Source organism: Gorilla gorilla, chromosome 3, assembly GCF_029281585.2.
Source record: "Gorilla gorilla gorilla isolate KB3781 chromosome 3, NHGRI_mGorGor1-v2.1_pri, whole genome shotgun sequence".
In the NCBI taxonomy this organism is placed as follows: Eukaryota; Metazoa; Chordata; class Mammalia; order Primates; family Hominidae; genus Gorilla; species Gorilla gorilla.
The window spans coordinates 175,822,340-175,840,085 of NC_073227.2; the positions used below are offsets into that span (position 1 = coordinate 175,822,340).

Genomic DNA, 17,746 nt, shown 5'->3' on the forward strand with positions numbered 1-17,746 from the left:
GTAAATTATTTCACACTACATGCAATTTTTCTGGATGGGAAGTTGAGGTGACAATAAACTTTATATTTAAAAATATAAAGGCATTTAGGGAATAATTCAAGATGGGAGAAAATCTGAAAATGAGATTGAAGGAAGTGGATTTGCACCACCTCAGTATGTTTGAGGGGCACCTCCTCTGTGAAATGAAGCAGCAGGCAACCAGCAGGGTTCATCTCACTGCTGCAGCAGCAGCTGCTGCATCGCCACAGCTCAGCCAGATTTCTCCACTTTGCTAGTGCTCCTCCTGACCGCCCTGCGAGCCAGTGCAATGGGGATTCTCCCTCATCAGATATTTTTGAGGCAACGTTCTTTTTGCATTTATTCTCAACACACCTCAGCTGTAGGATTTCTAGTCTCAAAATATGGCTCTTCGCTTGGTTTTCAAACTCAAACTTATCCCCGCAAAAGGAAGTCCATTCTTCAGTGTGTACTAGAAAGTGGGAATGAATGGTGTAGATTAGTGGCAGTCTTTCTCTTCTTCTAATAGAGCAGAAATACAAGTTTCAGTCGCTACTTTTGGGTACTGTGTGGTTTCAATGGGCATCACTGAAATAATTGTCATCATGGCTTTACCTGAGAGTTCGGACGTTTACCCTCTTACAGTGTAATTAATTACATAAAATTTGTCAACTTGCCAGTTTCCCTTTTATGTTTTATTATTATTTTATTTTTATTTTCTTACTTAGAGAAAAATGAATCAACTTTCATTCTCAGAACTTGGTCTTTATTTTTTTCCAATGTAAAAGAAAACTTTGTGCTCATGTTCCTATTATGTCTAGGCTCAGGTGCCTTAGCTCTCAAGGACTTCACCTGCTCTTCTGGACTTTTCCATGCAAGGTGAACAGATGCAACGTGCAGAGTGAGCACTCTGCAAGAGACCAGAGCATGAAAGCTTTATTAACATACTGAAACTATGGAATGTCACCACAAACTTGCCAAGCTGATTTATGATCAAAGTGCAGTGAAATGGCAATCCTATCTTGTAGTTATGTGACCAACGCTGAATATCATTCATAATAGCACAGAATGGGATCACAAGTCTCTTGAGGAGCCATGGATGCCCAAGTGTAGGGGAGAATCTTTAGATAATGAGCACTCCTGAACTCCAGTAATTATCAGTCAGAAGTGGACAGCCATGGCAACTGTTGGTGTGATCATCTACTGAGTCAGAGATGACAACACATTCAGAGCTCCCGGATGATAGAGAGGCTTAGGCCAGAGCCAATCTAATCCTTTCTGTTTATATGCAAGTTAGAGACCTATAATAACATAGGATACTCCAGGAAATTTTGTAACAGAACCAGAGCAAAAATCTGACTTTCCTGACACTTATTCCCTGTTCTGCTCTGGGGATTCTATATTGATGTAATGTTTGCAAGCTCTCCAGCAGATATGATTCTTATTCCACACTGGTATCATTGGAAGCTTATCTGGAGAGAAAAACTTTGATCCCAAAGTTATTGTCCCACCTAGACAGCAGGGCAGACTCTTAGAAAAGTAGAAAAGATCAATTTTTATCCCTTCTGCCCCCTTTTTTGGATTGCTTGATTCTTTTCCTTGCCAGGCTCAAATAACTTGTACAAATTTTGCCTGGTATGGAAGATACCTGGTAGAATCAAGGAGTTCTTCCAAGAACCCAGAGGATCTGTAGGGTTCCACATTTGTAGCCTTAAGCATTAACTTTTTCCTGGCAGGGCAAGGCAGCCAGCTTATTCCCATGACATAGAATTCAGTTCCTTCACTCCTTTCATTCAGTTCACATGTATTCACTGTCCACAATATGCTAGGCATTGAACTTGGTAGTGGGGCTACAGAGGTAAAGGACAAAAGTTTCCATTCTCATGGAAAAGGTATGTTGTGACCACAGAGTTACAATTATCTGAGTTGAAAACAGGTTCAGAAAATATATAGCATTTTAGGATTTATTATTTCATAACATACTTTCACATAACTTTGCTCATTTAATAACTGTCACCCCCATAAGGCAAAGAAGAAACTGAGCCTATAAATATCAAATGACTTAGCTTATCATATAGCCATTTTAACCAACAAGGTAACTGTGATTCTCATTTTACAAACAAGAACACTGAGGCTAAACACACTAAATGTTTTATTCAAGATCCTATAATCAGTGATGTTGTATTAAGACTCATACCTCAGTATTTTCACTCAAAATTCTGTAATATATCACATGCCCCATTTGTAGGGAAACTAAGTAAATATAGTCGTTACTTTCTTTCCAAGATCACAGTGCTACAGTTAGCCAGTGGCCACTTGACATGATGAGAAGGCAACACATTTATTTCTAATAAATAAATGTGCTTTTTGACTATAAAGTTCAACATGATATAACACTTCTTAACTTCTTAAAATCCTCACCTAGGGAAGTAGTATGGAAAGATATGGCAGTGCCTGCCCCTGGAGCCTGAAATTTAAGCTGACACAATTAATGCCTGGTTCTAGTTTTGTTAATGTATCTGTTATGGGCTGACTATCTGTGTATCCGTTAAATTCATATACTGAAATCCTAACCCCTAGTGTGATGGTATTTGGAGGTGGGATCTTTGGGAGGTGATTAGAGTTGGATGACATCATAGGGTGGTGTCCCATGATGGTATTAGTGTTCTTAGAAGAAGAGAGACCAGAGATCTCTCTCTCTCTCTCTCCCTGCCATGTGAGGACACAGTGAGAAGGTGGCCATCTGCAAGCCAAGAAAATGACCTTCACCAGGAATGGAATCTGCCAACACCTTGGTCGTGGACTTCTCAGACTCCAGAACAATGAGAAATAAATGTTTGTTAAGTCACCCAGTCTATGGTATTTTCTTATAGCAGCTTGAGCTAAGACAGAAGCCATGCAAGTTGCACTCAGTTACACCACATACTTTTCATGTTCAGCAGTCCCCAATGAGGACAGTATGGGGTTTATGAGCTGACAGCATTATGAACAATCTATATTCCACAGTGAACTGTTGGCAAAGGCAACTTCCTTTTGTGAAGCAACGTCACAACAGGTATTAAGATAAAACAAAAGCCTGTAATAGTAAGAGATGTGTCCCTGTATCTTGTTTGTTGTTATACATACAGATGCACATATAGGTTCCCAAACTGGGCATCTTGGTAATTGGGATTTACTCTCTAGGTGTATAAGGAAAAGTTATTTCTGGGCAACAAAATGTGCATTCCAAATTATAGTGCTGAAACTCACCTGGTCCAATGCTGAGAAGCTGGGATGCAGTGATGGCAAATGGACCACCCTGGCTCTCCACGAGTGGGCAATGGTGCAATCCTTCTCAAGGCCTCCAGGCCTATTGCAATGACAGACCTGGTTACAGATCAAAGGATATCATTTACATGTGTGATGTACATAATGTTGATTCAGCAGAAATCTGTCTTGGCCATTTTCTAAGAGTGGACAGGCCTTAATCCTCCTATAGTTCTCCCTCAGAGTCTTTAGCACTTATAAACCAAGCCCTAGAATCTTTGCTGATGTTGTTGAGAAGCCAAGAGCGAGGCCACTGTCAGGTCAGAATGGTGAGGTCCTGAAGAAGAAATCAGCCTAGGAGACGGGAAATGTGTTGGAAGGCAAAGTGGAAGACAGGCAGGGCAAGTGGTTCATGACAGTGCCTGTTGGAAGGCCATGTGGTCCAGTCTATTCTTATAAAGACAGTCCTTCCAGCTTCACATGGCCCCTCTAGGCACTTACTAAGTGCCAGCCTGAACATTTGCAGCAGTGTGGGAAAACAAAGACCACACACCAAGTGTCCTTTGCAGATGGGGGCTCAATTGGTGGATGCAGGTCCAGCACCCTTCTTTTACCAGGGATTCTAAAATGGAGGATGGGAGGCTGAGCACAAAGGCTGATTCTTGTAATCTCAGCTACTTGGGAGGCTGAGGCAGGAGGATGACTTGAGGCCAGGAGTTTGAGACCAGCCTGGGCAACATAGCAAGACATGGTCTCTAAAAAAATTAAAAAGTTAGCCAGGTGTGGTGGTGCACCCCTGTAATCCCAGTTACTCATGAGGCTGAGGTGGGAGGATCACTTCAGCCTGGGAAGTCAAGGCTGCAGTAAGCTATGATTATGCCACTGCACTCCAGCCTGGATGACACAATGAAACCCCGTCTTATAGATGATAGATAAAATGGGCAGTGGAGGGAGGCACAGCTCAAGAGGCTAAGCCATTCCAAAACACCTCTATACTGAAACTTTGAAATTGATGAGTTTGCCTTGTTTATAGTTTGTCTTACTCCTTAACAAAATTATACACTTTTCAAAGGAGTTTCTTAGTGTCTAGTAGTCACAGTGTACATAGCACTCATAAATTATAAAGCGTGAATAGAATTTCATGGTCTCCCAGAGTTATTTTATTTTTTATAAAGTTCTACAGACAGGCAATCAAGGTAAGGAAGATCTTTCATTTCTAGCTGCTCAGGAGATTTACATTCAAACATCTAACCAACCATTCTTGTTCTTTTTTCTGCCTTCCTCCCTGCAACAAGTTTATACTGAGTACCTGAGCACAAAGCAGGTGCTATGCCTGTTTCTGCTCTGGTTTGGAAGAAGAAACACCAAGTCTTCCTCACAATCAGAATGCAGAGGGTAGGTCTGTGTGGTCTCTCAATCTTACGCCTGACAGTATTAGTGGTGATATTATTCAGGCTGCGGCTTACATGCATGCATAAACCTCACACTTATCTCCATGCATTGTAAATTTCCTATTTAATCCTTTGCTTATCTTATCCCAATGTTTGAAATCTCTATTCTTAAGACTGGCTCTGGGTTTAAGGTACAAATGATTTTTCCTTTCTGTCTTCTTAAATTTCTTCTGTTGCCCAGATGACTATCATATAAAAAACCATTTTGACGTGCACCAATATGAAGTGGATTTGACTGGCTCTGAGAGCACCAGTTTTCCGGGGTGTTTGCCCCACTCTCTGCCTGTGGGAACCCCATCAATTCAGCATGTGAGCTTTTAGGTTGGCTACATTACCCATTTCCATCATTACTCTCATCATTAAAAATATATATAGATAAAATAAAATAAATTAAAAAACACTACTCCTCTCTTGGATGTTCTTCTGTTTGTGTACCATCTAATTTAATGGGAGACTGTCAGAATAATTTTCTTATTTCTAGATTTAATGGGAATATAACTAGTCAAACTGGAAGTTTTGTTATTCAGTTCTCTAATTTTTCTGTGTTGTTTCACAAATATGATCACATTTATTTGCAGTTCCTCACCACAATTTCATTTTTCTCTGATGAGTCTATTCAGTCTTCATGGGGAAATCTCTATGATAAAACAAAAAGGCCTGACATTTTTGTCTTGCTCCATTAAAATGATCCCCATTGAAAGTTATTACATCCACTGAAAATTATCTGTTTTAATTTTCTCTAGTATAAATGGGGATATTACTACTTACCTCTCAGGATTACTGTGAAGGTTAAAGTATGTTGAGCCCTTCAGTGGGCTTGGCACATAGATGTCCTTAATAAATGCTAACCAAGAGGCTGTAGGTAGTATCACCCCCTTCATATTCTGAACAGTATTTCTAGGCTTACAGTTCCTCCTAGTACCTACATATCAATTCTTTCTGTTAACGTTTATTAAAGAGATCCTTGTGTCTTCTAGCTTCTGCACCACAATTGAGCTCTCAGAATCAAAGCAGCTGCTTGGCCCTCCTGCTGCCAAACTTTGGGGAGCACGTCCAGGCCCTGTGGTTTCTGGGTGGCACCATGAGCCCTGGGGTGGCTGTTAGTCCCTCTAGCCACTCCATTGGACTGATCTGACCCAGCTGCCGAACTTTTGGAACTTTTGGAAATTCCAGTAATGGCCAGACTGGCTTGGCTTACAGCAACTGGATGTGATGGCTCTTTTAAAGCAATCAGTTTATGAAGAGAAAGGATATGGGCTGTAAAGCGCTTTTTTTTTTTTTTTTTGGTCAAAGCTGCCCAACAAGAAAGTTTGTTTGTCAGGGAAAGGAGGAGGAAGGGAAGTGTAGCCTAAATAATAGAAGCCAGGAATACAAACCAAAGCATGTTTTATAAACGAACACCTCTTTCTCTGAAATCAGAACTTAGAAAAGTAAAATAACTCTTCAGTTATAATTAGCAATCATACTGATAATTCTGAGGTTTTACATCATTCAAGATTCCACCTGAAAGATTCACCTGTCTTTCCACCTGAAAGATTCACATAGATCAATCTGTGTGTGTGTACATGTGTGTGCTCAGTGTTTCTTCTAAATATTTGGAAAAATAACACACATATAATAAGGCAATACTTAGTTAATTAAAATTTTTAATTAACACTGATACCCAATTTTCCAACATTCGTTATAAAGGAGAGTACATTTTCCTTGGGCTTACTGCCTCCATCATATAGACTTTAAAAAACCGCCATAACATCAGCCAATTTCCCCCTTATTCTGATTTCCTATGATACTGTTACTTAATGTGCATTCCATGAGCCACTTGCATCAGAATTTCTCAGGAAACTTGTTAAAATTTCAGGTTCCTGGGGCAACATTCTACATCTACTGGAGCTTACTAGTTGGCTACCCCAACATCATAGTCCCTTTCCTCTTTAGTAAGATGATCTTGACTTAAGTGGAATTAGCCATACACTTGGCCTTCTTTTCCATGTGACAAAGTTTTGACCAATCAAATAAAAGGAGATATGCTGTGCAGGAATTCCAGGAAGCCTCCTTCAATGGGAAAGAATACAAAGTTTTCTTCTCCCGTTTCTCTTGCTGCTAGCCTGGAAGTGGACAGCATGGCTAGAAACAAGAAGCCATTCCAGATCATGAGGTGACTCTGTGGATGAAAGCCAGGCACATAGGGTGGTAAAACAGAAAGAACCTTGGGTCCCTATGGTGCCAGCAGGTCGGGCTTGGACTGTCTTCCTCCAGAGGAAACAAGCTGCTAACTTATTCAAGCACTTGAAGTTATTTTAGATTGCTGTCTTATATGCAGCTGACCTAATGCCACTTGCTAATTCTCCTGATTTAAAATATATGAGGGTTGTGAAATCTGCATTTTTGATAAACACCTAGGACAATTCTTAGACACAATCAAATTTTGAAAAACCTGCCATGAGATACAAGATCTATAAATAATTTTATAATTATTTCTTAGAGATAGACCAGAGACAGGGATGGTATACATTATACCTTTACTTGTATTCTGCAGGATTTAGTACCATAACAAATAGTGAGGGATGGTCCATCAAGGTCTGCAGAATAAATAAATTGTTAAGAGAAGTCTTCTTTTCCACCCCTAATTTTCTTCTGCAAGCTACCAGAGAAAATGTTTCTTAATTGTGGACAGCCTTGAGGAACACCTGGCGGATCATTTTTCTATTTCTCTGAAAGGTCTAGGTATATGAATGAATCACAAAACAATGAGCAGCAGCTTTGCAGTGACAATACGGTTTCTTAAATATGGTGGCTATTTTGCCTCTGGTGTCTCTCCCAGAGCTTGCTACCAGGATAGCGTGAGTCCAGTAGGCGTACCAAGTCCTTCAATACTACTAGTCTCATGGGGAGGAAAACAAAAACCAGTCCCACACACCAAGCAATTAAGTGCTCACTGTGTTGTTTTTACGGTATCTTATTTTATATATATATATAAATATATATAGATATATATATAAATATATATAGATATATATATAAATATATATAGATATATATATAAATATATATAGATATATATATAGATATGTATATAAATATATATAGATATATAAATATACATAGATAGATATATAAATATACATAGATAGATATATAAATATACATAGATAGATATATAAATATACATAGATAGATATATATATAGATAGATATATAAATATATATATAGAAAGATATATAAATATATATAGATAGATATATAAATATATAGATAGATAGATATATAAATATATAGATAGATATATAAATATATAGATAGATATATATAAATATATATAGATATATATAAATATATATATAAATATATATAGATATATATAAATATATATAGATATATATATAGATATATATAAATATATATAGATATATATATATAGATATATATAAATATATATATAGATATATAAATATATAGATATATAAATATATATATAGATATATAAATATATATATAGATATAAAAATATATATAGATATATAAATATATATAGATATATATAAATATATAGATATATATAAATATATATAGATATATATATAGATATATAAATATATATAGATATATATATAGATATATAAATATATATAGATATATATATAGATATATAAATATATATAGATATATATAAATATATATAGATATATATAAATATATATAGATATATATAAATATATATAGATATATATAAATATATATAGATATATATAAATATATATATAGATATATAAATATATATAGATATATATAAATATATATAGATATATAAATATATATAGATATAAATATATATAGATATATATAAATATATATATATAAATATATATAGATATATATATAGATATATCTATATATAGATATATATATATAAATATATATCTATATATAGATATATCTATATATATATCTATATATTAATATATAGATATATATAAATATATATAGAGATATATATAAATATATATAGATATATACATAAATATATATAGAGATATATATATAAATATATATAGAGAGATATATATAAATATATATAGATATATAAATATATATAGAGATATATATAAATATATATAGATATATATAAACATATATAGATATATATAAATATATATATATATATATATATATAAATATATATATATAAATATATATATATATATAAATATATATATAAATATATATAGATATATATAAATATATATAGATATATATAAATATATATATAAATATATATATAGATATATATATAAATATATATAGATATATATATAGATATATATATAAATATATATAGATATATAGATAAATATATAAATATATATAGATATATATAGATAAATATATAAATATATAGAGAGATATATATAAATATATATAGATATATATAAATATATATAGATATATATATAAATATATATATAGATATATATATATTTAGGCTAGATATATATAGATATATATTATATATCTATCTATATATATACACACACACACGTATATACCTATGGACAAATATATATGTACGTATGTGTATACCTGCACACACAAGACATCACTTTATAAATAAACTTCCAACTTCTCAGATATGTTTTCCAACATTATGGCAATTCATTACTGTGATAATTAGGCTAATGAAATACCAGTTACTTGAATGAGAAGTTGTTTGTGGTGCTCAGAAGTAAAGGATGATGCCTGTTGGTGATCTATGGGATTCTCACTACAAATTCTGGAAATAGTCACCTGCATCCTTCAGCACATTCATTATCCAACATTTCTAAAATAGGGTTAGTCAATTTGGCTATTTGCCTGAGTTTCCAGGTTCCTTATAGAGTCTGTCAGCTTACCCAAGTTGACAGACTCTGTAAGTCAATAAACTGATAGCTGAAACAAAACAAAACAAAGAAACCTAAACTCTCTAAGCTTTAGCTTCCTTCTAGGTAAAATAGAGATAATAATAGCAATTTTCATAGAATTGCAGTGAAGAATAAATGAGATAAGGTATTTAAAGTTCTGGTACAGTGTCTAACAAAGTAAGTGCTCAATAAATGATAGTTATGATTTGTATTTTCTCCTTTTTGCTTTTTTATGATGGAGTTTCACTCTTGTTGCCCAGGCTGGAGTACAATGGTGTGATCTTGGCTCACTGCCACTGCCACTGCCACCTCCACCTCCCAGGTTCAGGTGATTCTCCTGCCTCAGCCTCCCAAGTAGCTGGGATTACAGGCATGCACTGCCACGCTTGGCTAATATGGTATTTTTTTTTTTTTTAGTAGAGACAGGGTCAGTCTTGAACTCCTGACCTGAGGTGATCCACCTACCTTGGCCTCCCAAAGTGCTAGGATTACAGGTGTGAGCCACTGCACCTGGCCTGTATTTTCTTCTTTTATTAAATGTTTCATCTTCCTTGTGTGTTTCTGTCCAGAAGATAAAACATCTGTTAAACTTTATAAAATACATTATTTTAAACCTATTCTTTTAGGATTTTAATAAATGGGAAAATAGGATCACTTTTCTGAAAATTAACCATTTTTCAATTACTTCTTCAAACATCATCAAAATTAATAACAGAATGAAAACCCAGTGCTGCCACATTTGTCCAATGTTCACAGGTCAGTTTGTTAGGGCCAGGGTTACAAGCCCAAATCCATAACCAGCTTTTCATCCCCTGGACACCACCATGCCCACTTTCAGCTCACCCTAACTGCATGATGGGAAAAGAGAAAGAAAGAATAGCAGAAGATGGTTACAGAAGCCAAGTTCCATTTATAGTCTATTTATACTTCCTCCATTAAACTTCCTCTAAGGAGATGGGGTGATGAAAAAAGAGGGAAGCCTTGGAGTCCATCCTAACAGGTTTGCATGTATCATTAGCAAGAAATGACAAAATAAGCTTATCAATTCAGTACCACTGAGGGATAATATTCATTAACATTATGAATTGTTTATTTGTATTATGTCAAAAACATTATCTTCCCACTTCTATATTTATTTAACGACTGAGTTCAGGGTTTCTGGTTCCTCATTAGATGGCTACTTTGCATTGGCAGCAAGCAGTTCCCCAGGACCAAACCCTGGAGATTTCACAATTTCAAGACAGACCTCAAAGGATATAAAAACCTATTGTTAAAAATGTGAGAAACCCTGAGAAGACTAAAAATGTTTTGGCAAAAAACAGCAGTCAAGATGTAGCAGGGTGGACATCATTGTGGGAGAAATTTTGGGAAAAGCTTGTGTGATATAATTTCATTCTCTCAAATTCTACTGGGTGGAATACAACTTTGACAGAGAAGCAGGAAAATGTCAGCACTAGCTAGGGCACCTAGTGGGAGAGTTACATCAGGGTTGTGTTGGCTGTGGTGAAGAGTAGATAAAAATAGAGGCAGGTCCTGGAGTTGTCCCTTCTTCTCTGTTCATTCCACGAGCACTGGGTACTATGACTAAAACATAGGAAGACTCTACTGGCTGATGGCCAGCTGCTGACTCCTTAAATAACCAAGAAGGGTACACTGTCCTTTGCCGCCAATTCACATTACTAATGAAGACTGCAGATTTGACTATAAACTCACAAAGAATATTAGATAACCAAATAGGGCAACACCGACACAATAAACAAGCTATAGTAGATTAAGTTAATATCTTCCAAATGAAACTAAACTAACATATATTCTCTAAGAAATAAAGGAGGCTAACAGTAACACGAAGCAAGAACTAGTAGTTATTAAAAAAAAAGGTGGAAACAGTTATGTATTAAAAATATGATTTAAAGTAAAATCTCAACAGGAAAGATAAATAGCAGAACAGATACAACCAATAAGTTAATTAGGAGCTGAAAGCTACAAAGTCAAAGAACTTTACCAATAGCATCAGGGACAAATAAAAGGCCACATGGCGTAGTGGTTAAAAGTGTGCAACCCTGGATCCCGAAGCCTGGGTTCAAATCTCAACTCTGCCAAATATTAGCTGAAATGCTCTGAGCAATTCACTTGACTAATATGTAATGACTTTTTTCATCTATAAAATGGGTAGATAATAATAGTACCTACACTATATGATTGTAATGAGGATTAAATGAGTTAATATATGCACAGTACACATAAGAGTCTCTGGCAAATAACTAATCCTGCATAAATATAAGCTATTACTATTTTAAGGAGTAGGAAATACAAAAGAGCTATTTGTGGGAGATGTAGGAGAGACACAAACATGTCACGTAACTCACAACAAACCTTGATGAGGAAAACAATTAGGCAGAAAGAAGGAAATATTAACAGACTGACAATAGTCTAGAATCAAAGAAAGATAAAAATCTCTGATCCTTCAGATTTCAATCTTCAGATGGATTATCATAGATAACTCAACAAAATAGATGAAAAAAACCCTATACCTTGATACATTGTGATAAAATTTAAGATCAAAGAGAGAGAAATAATAAGTGATTACATAAAGGAAGAACATAAAATCTTCAAAAGAACAAGATTAGGTTGACATCAGACTCATCCATAATAACACTGGAGGCAAAAAGATAATGAAGTACTATTTCAAGGTACTGATGTAAAAAGAATTTATACCCAGAAAAACTAATATCTAAAAATGATGGAGCAAGAAATATGATGATGTCAGACATTCAAGGCTCAGAAAGTTTGTATTCAAAGCCCAGTTTTGAAAAGACTATTGGAAAAAATATCCTAAGAGAAATAAATCTAGGCAGTCATACAGGAATAAGGATTGAGTAAATAACTAATTTAAATAATGTTTAAGAAAAAAATGTGTGTGTGAGTGTGTGTGTGTGTGTGTGTGTGTGTGTGTGATGATCCAAAACTAAAATTCCATGTAACAGCAACAAAGCAGGTATGTGTAGTTTGGCTGGGGAAGTAGGGAAGAAAAGAGGGAGCTGAGAGAGTTCTGAAGTCCCTGTCTTAATCAGAAAGAAAACACAAATGTTGATAGGTATAGGTTGTAGCGGGTTAGTCAAATAGAATATATAATTTTCATATCAGCAGAAAAATAATAAATCTATCATAGGAGGTGGGAAAGGGAAAAAAAAGAACTCATTCAGTATCTTCTCCCATTGTATTAAATCCCTACTTCCTTTATTAAGTTCTTAATGCGTAAATTGGCAACCTCAGTGTGAATTAACAATTGGTAACACATTCAATTTGCTTATTCCCTTGTCACTACTAAGACCAGTAACATAGTGGCTTTAAATTATGTACTGATATACCTAAAGTCTCATTAATTCAGATCTCAACAATTTGTATTTTGTGACATTCCTGACAGGGATGGGCTAAGGTTTAATTCTGCAAGAGTTTAAAAAAATTAGTAGCATGGCCAAGGGTACAAGACAGAATACTTAAATTACTTTAGACAATCATTTAAGGATCCCAAACACTTCTTAAGAAGTCATTTATTTATACCCATTTACTTGCAAGTACACTATAAATCACTCTTATGTATTCAATAAATCTGTTCTCAAAAGAAGTCATTTGGTCAGAATTTATTTTTCAAATTTCTGTATAAAATGGTAAATGCTTATTGTTAGTCTGGACATATAAAATATTTTAATTTTTTCTCAAGACAAAATCCCTTTTCCTCCTTTTAATCTGAATTAGTGAGGTAAGTTTCTACTGTAAAGAGAAATCTAGTGTTAAATCTTTACTGAGTGACTTCTTATTAACTTTACCTGACAGTGTCCACCCCATAGGTGAGAAGCTGACCGCCCCTGTGGTCATTCTAGTTCTCAGCCTAAACAGTATCTAGGTTTCGTGTGTTTTTTAACCTTGTGCATACATATCATAGGAGGTTGTGTTCAGACATGACAACAAACGGTACATAATCAACTCACACATGCCTTATTAAAACAAAATCCAACACATATATTTATTCGGCTAATTACAATGTTATCTTTTTTCTTATGGCAGATGAAGGCTTGTTTTACTGAGTGACTGATAGATATAATTAGCCCATTTTCACCTTGCTATAAAGATACTACCTGAGACTGGGTAATTTATAAAAAAAAAAAGATGTTTAATTGACTTGCAGTTCCCTATAGCTGGGGATGCCTCAGGAAACTTACAATTATGGCAGAAGATGAAGGGGAAGAAAGCACCTTCTTCACAAGGCAGCAGGAGAAAGACAGAGTCCAGGGGAAACTGCCACTTTTAAACCATCAGATCTTGTGAGAACTCCCTATCATGAGAACAGCATGGGGGAAACTGCCCCCATGACCCAGTCACCTGCCACCAGGACCCTCCCTGGACTAACAGGGATTACAACTTGAAATAAGATTTGGGTGGGGACACAGAGCCAAACCACATCAACCACTATGCTTACTAAGAGAGGGGGGCCTTCATGTCTTCATCTCTTCCTGCTTGGACAGAGTCTTGGTTACCTCCTTCTTGGCCTGAAGTGGCTCCTCGGGGCACTCCTGTACTTCCTTGGTCTTACTTGGGGGCCTATCTGGTTAGCCAGGGGCTTCTTGCAGGCCTTCTCTGCCTTCAGCTTGTGGATGTGTTTCAGGAGAATCTGCCTGATTCTCATTCACCTAAAAGATAATGTAATTTTTAAGAGAAAAAAAGTCAGATATGTTATTTTTCTTTGAGTACCATGGCCACAGCCATACATCTTGCTCAGGCAACCGAAGAGGCATGCCTCCAGCATCCTCTGCCATGACAAAAAGGCCTCATAGGATCCCAGTGAAACCAACCAAACAGTCAATGCCAACTCTAGCCAGCAGATCTGGAAGTTGATCAAAGATGGGCTGATCCCACCAGACTATGACGGTCCATTCCCAGGTTCCATGCCAGAAAGGGGCAGGCACATGGGTACATGTAGTCCTAATGGCCCTGCAGATGCTGGAATGTCCCAGAAGGTAACCTGCATGAGGAAGAGGAGGACTCTGCATGAGTTTCTTAGAAGATACAGTGAATCTGAAATTGACCACCACCTGTATCACAGCCTGTACCTGAAAAAGACTTGCCATTTTAGAACCTAGCACTGACTTGCCCATGCAGGACCCTGCAGAGTCTCCTTTCTCTCTGCCATGGCAACCTGCAATGTAACAACCAGTGATGCTCCATCAGTCTTGACTCCTGAGTAAAGAGCTGAAGGATGACTGCTTAGGATCAGAGCTACAGACACCACAGCTCCAGAGAGAAATACACTTTGTTGTTTTAAGCTGGAATTTGTGGGACTGTTTATTATTGCAGCATAACCCAGCCCATCATGACAGACACAGCATCTTCCTTATTCCAGACAACAATCAGACAAGGGAGACAATATTGCTAAAAAAAAAAAAAAAAAGGTAACTTATGTAAAAGTGGAGACTTGGGAAACTAAATAATTCATGTCCGAAGTTACACTGCCAGCATTTGACCTGTCTCATTCCAAAGCCCACTGTATTTCCACCTTATCATTTTGACTCAAAAAATGTTTTGAAGTACAACTCATTAGACTTGCTATCATTATTAGAAATCAGAAAGTTCTAGACAAATATTTGTTGAGCAATGTTGAACATGCCCTTGAACCACTTTTCCAGTGATGAAGAGGATGAAGTCCTCTGTGCCAGCTAAGAATACTTCCAGAGGCTAAAGAGAAGGCTGGCTGAAAAATTTCCTTTAGGATCTGCAGGAATTTAAGCTTCGCCATAATTTCCATCAAGGGATAAATGAATAAGAGCCGCACAGATTGTCTAAAACCTAATTTTAGAGTCACATGCCCATCAATTTCAACATACTTTAGCCTTCTCTAAACTCTAGACATTACAAATGTCATTCCACTACTATTTTTTTTAAAGGAACACTTTTATTTTTATTTATTTATTTATTTATTTATTTATTTTTATGCTTTAAGTTCTAGAGTACATGAGCACAACGTGCAGGTTTGTTACATATGTATACATGTGCCATGTTGGTGTGCTGCACCCATTAACTCGTCATTTACATTAGGTATATCTCCTAATGCTAACCCTCCACCCTCTCCCTACCCCATGACAGGCCCCGATGTGTGATGTTCCCCAGCCTGTGTCCAAGTGTTCTTTGTTCAATTCCCACCTATGAGTGAGAACAGGCGGTGTTTGGTTTTTCGTCCTTGTGATAGTTTGCTGAAGAATGATGGTTTCCAGCTTCATCCATGTCCCTACAAAGGACATTAACTCATCTTTTTATGGCTGCATAGTATTCCATGGTGTATATGTGCCACATTTTCTTAATCCAGTCTATCACTGATGGACATGTGGGTTGGCTCCATCTTTGCTGTTGTGAATAGTGCCACAATAAACATACGTATGCATGTGTCTTTATAGCAGCATGATTTATAATCATTTGGGTATATACCCAGTAATGGGATGGCTGGGTCAAATGGTATTTCTAGTTCTAGATCCCTGAGGAATCACCACACTGTCTTCCACAATGGTTGAACTAGTTTACAGTATCACCAACAGTGTAAAAGTGTTCCTATTTCTCCACATCCTCTCCAGCACCTGTTGTTTCCTGACTTTTTAATGATCGCCATTCTAACTGGTGTGAGATAGTATCTCACTGTGGTTTTGATTTGCATTTCTCTGACGGCCAGTGATGATGAGCATTTTTTCATGTGTCTGTTGGCTGCATAAATGTCTTCTTTTGAGAAGTTTCTGTTCACCTCCTTCGCCCACTTTTTGATGGGGTTGTTTGTTTTCTCGTAAGTTTGTTTGAATTCTTTGTAGATTCTGGATATTAGCCCTTTGTCAGATGAGTAGATTGCAAAAATTTTCTCCCATTCTGTAGGTTGCCTGTTCACTCTGATGGCAGTTTCTTTTGCTGTGCAGAAGCTCTTTAGTTTAATTAGATCTCATTTGTCAATTTTGGCTTTTGTTGCCGTTGCTTTTGGTGTTTTAGACATGAAGTCCTTGCCCATGCCTACGTCCTCAATGGTACTGCCTATGTCTAACATTTAAGTCTTTAATCCATCTTGAATTAATTTTCATATAAGCTGTAAGGAAGGGATCCAGTTTCTACTTTCTACATATGGCTAGCCAGTTTTCCCAGCACCATTTATTAAATAGGGAATCCTTTCCCCATTTCTTGTTTTTGTCAGGTTTGTCAAAGATCAGATGGTTGTAGATGTGTGGTATTATTTCTGAGGGCTCTGTTCTGTTCCATTGGTCTATATCTCTGTTTTGGTATCAGTACCATGCTGTTTTGGTTACTGTAGCCTTGTAGTGTAGTTTGAAGTCAGGTAGTGTGATGCCTCCAGCTTTGTTCTTTTTGCTTAGGATTGTCTTGGCAATGTAGGCTCTTTTTTGGTTCCATATGAACTTTAAAGTAGATTTTTCTAATTCTGTGAAGAAAGTCATTGGTAGCTTGATGGGGATGGCATTGAATCTATAAACTACCTTTGGCAGTATGGCTATTTTCATGATATTGATTCTTCCTATCCATGAGCATGGAATGTTCTTCCATTTGTTTGTGTCCTCTTTTATTTCATTGAGCAGTGGTTTGTAGTTCTCCTTGAAGAGGTCCTTCACATCCCTTGTAAGCTGGATTCCTAGGAATTTTATTCTCTTTGTAGCAATAGTGAATGGGAGTTCACTCATGATTTGGCTGTTTGCTGTTATTGGTGTATAAGAATGCTTGTGATTTTTGCACATTCATTTTATATCCTGAGACTTTGCTGAAGTTGCCTCTCAGCTTAAGGAAATTTTGGGCTGAGACGATGCGGTTTTCTAAATATACAATCATGTCATCTGTAAACAGGGACAACTTAACTTCTTCTTTTCCTAATTGAATACCCTTTATTTCTTTCTCCTGCCTGATTGCCCTGGCCAGAACTTCCAGCACTATGTTGACTGGAGTGGTGAGAGAGGGCATCCCTGTCTTATGCCAGTTTTCAAAGGGAATGCTTCCAGTTTTTACCCATTCTGTAGGATATTGGCTGTGGGTTTGTCATAAATAGCTCTTATTATTTTGAGATACGTCCCATCAATACCTAATTTATTGAGTTTTTAGCATGAAGGGTTGTTGAATTTTGTCAA

The 17,746-nt window shown here is 36.3% G+C and overlaps 1 long non-coding RNA gene across 1 annotated transcript in view; it reads right to left on the reverse strand.

Annotated features, from left to right (window-relative positions):
- The window catches only part of LOC134758368 (uncharacterized), a 28,593-nt gene that overhangs the window by 2,920 nt on the left and 7,927 nt on the right, over positions 1–17,746 (reverse strand). The window contains exons 2-3 of the long non-coding RNA XR_010133527.1: positions 14,068–14,278; positions 3,247–3,363 (exon numbers count right to left, since the gene is read on the reverse strand). This is a non-coding gene — a long non-coding RNA (uncharacterized lncRNA). The remainder of the gene's footprint in view (positions 1–3,246; positions 3,364–14,067; positions 14,279–17,746) is intronic.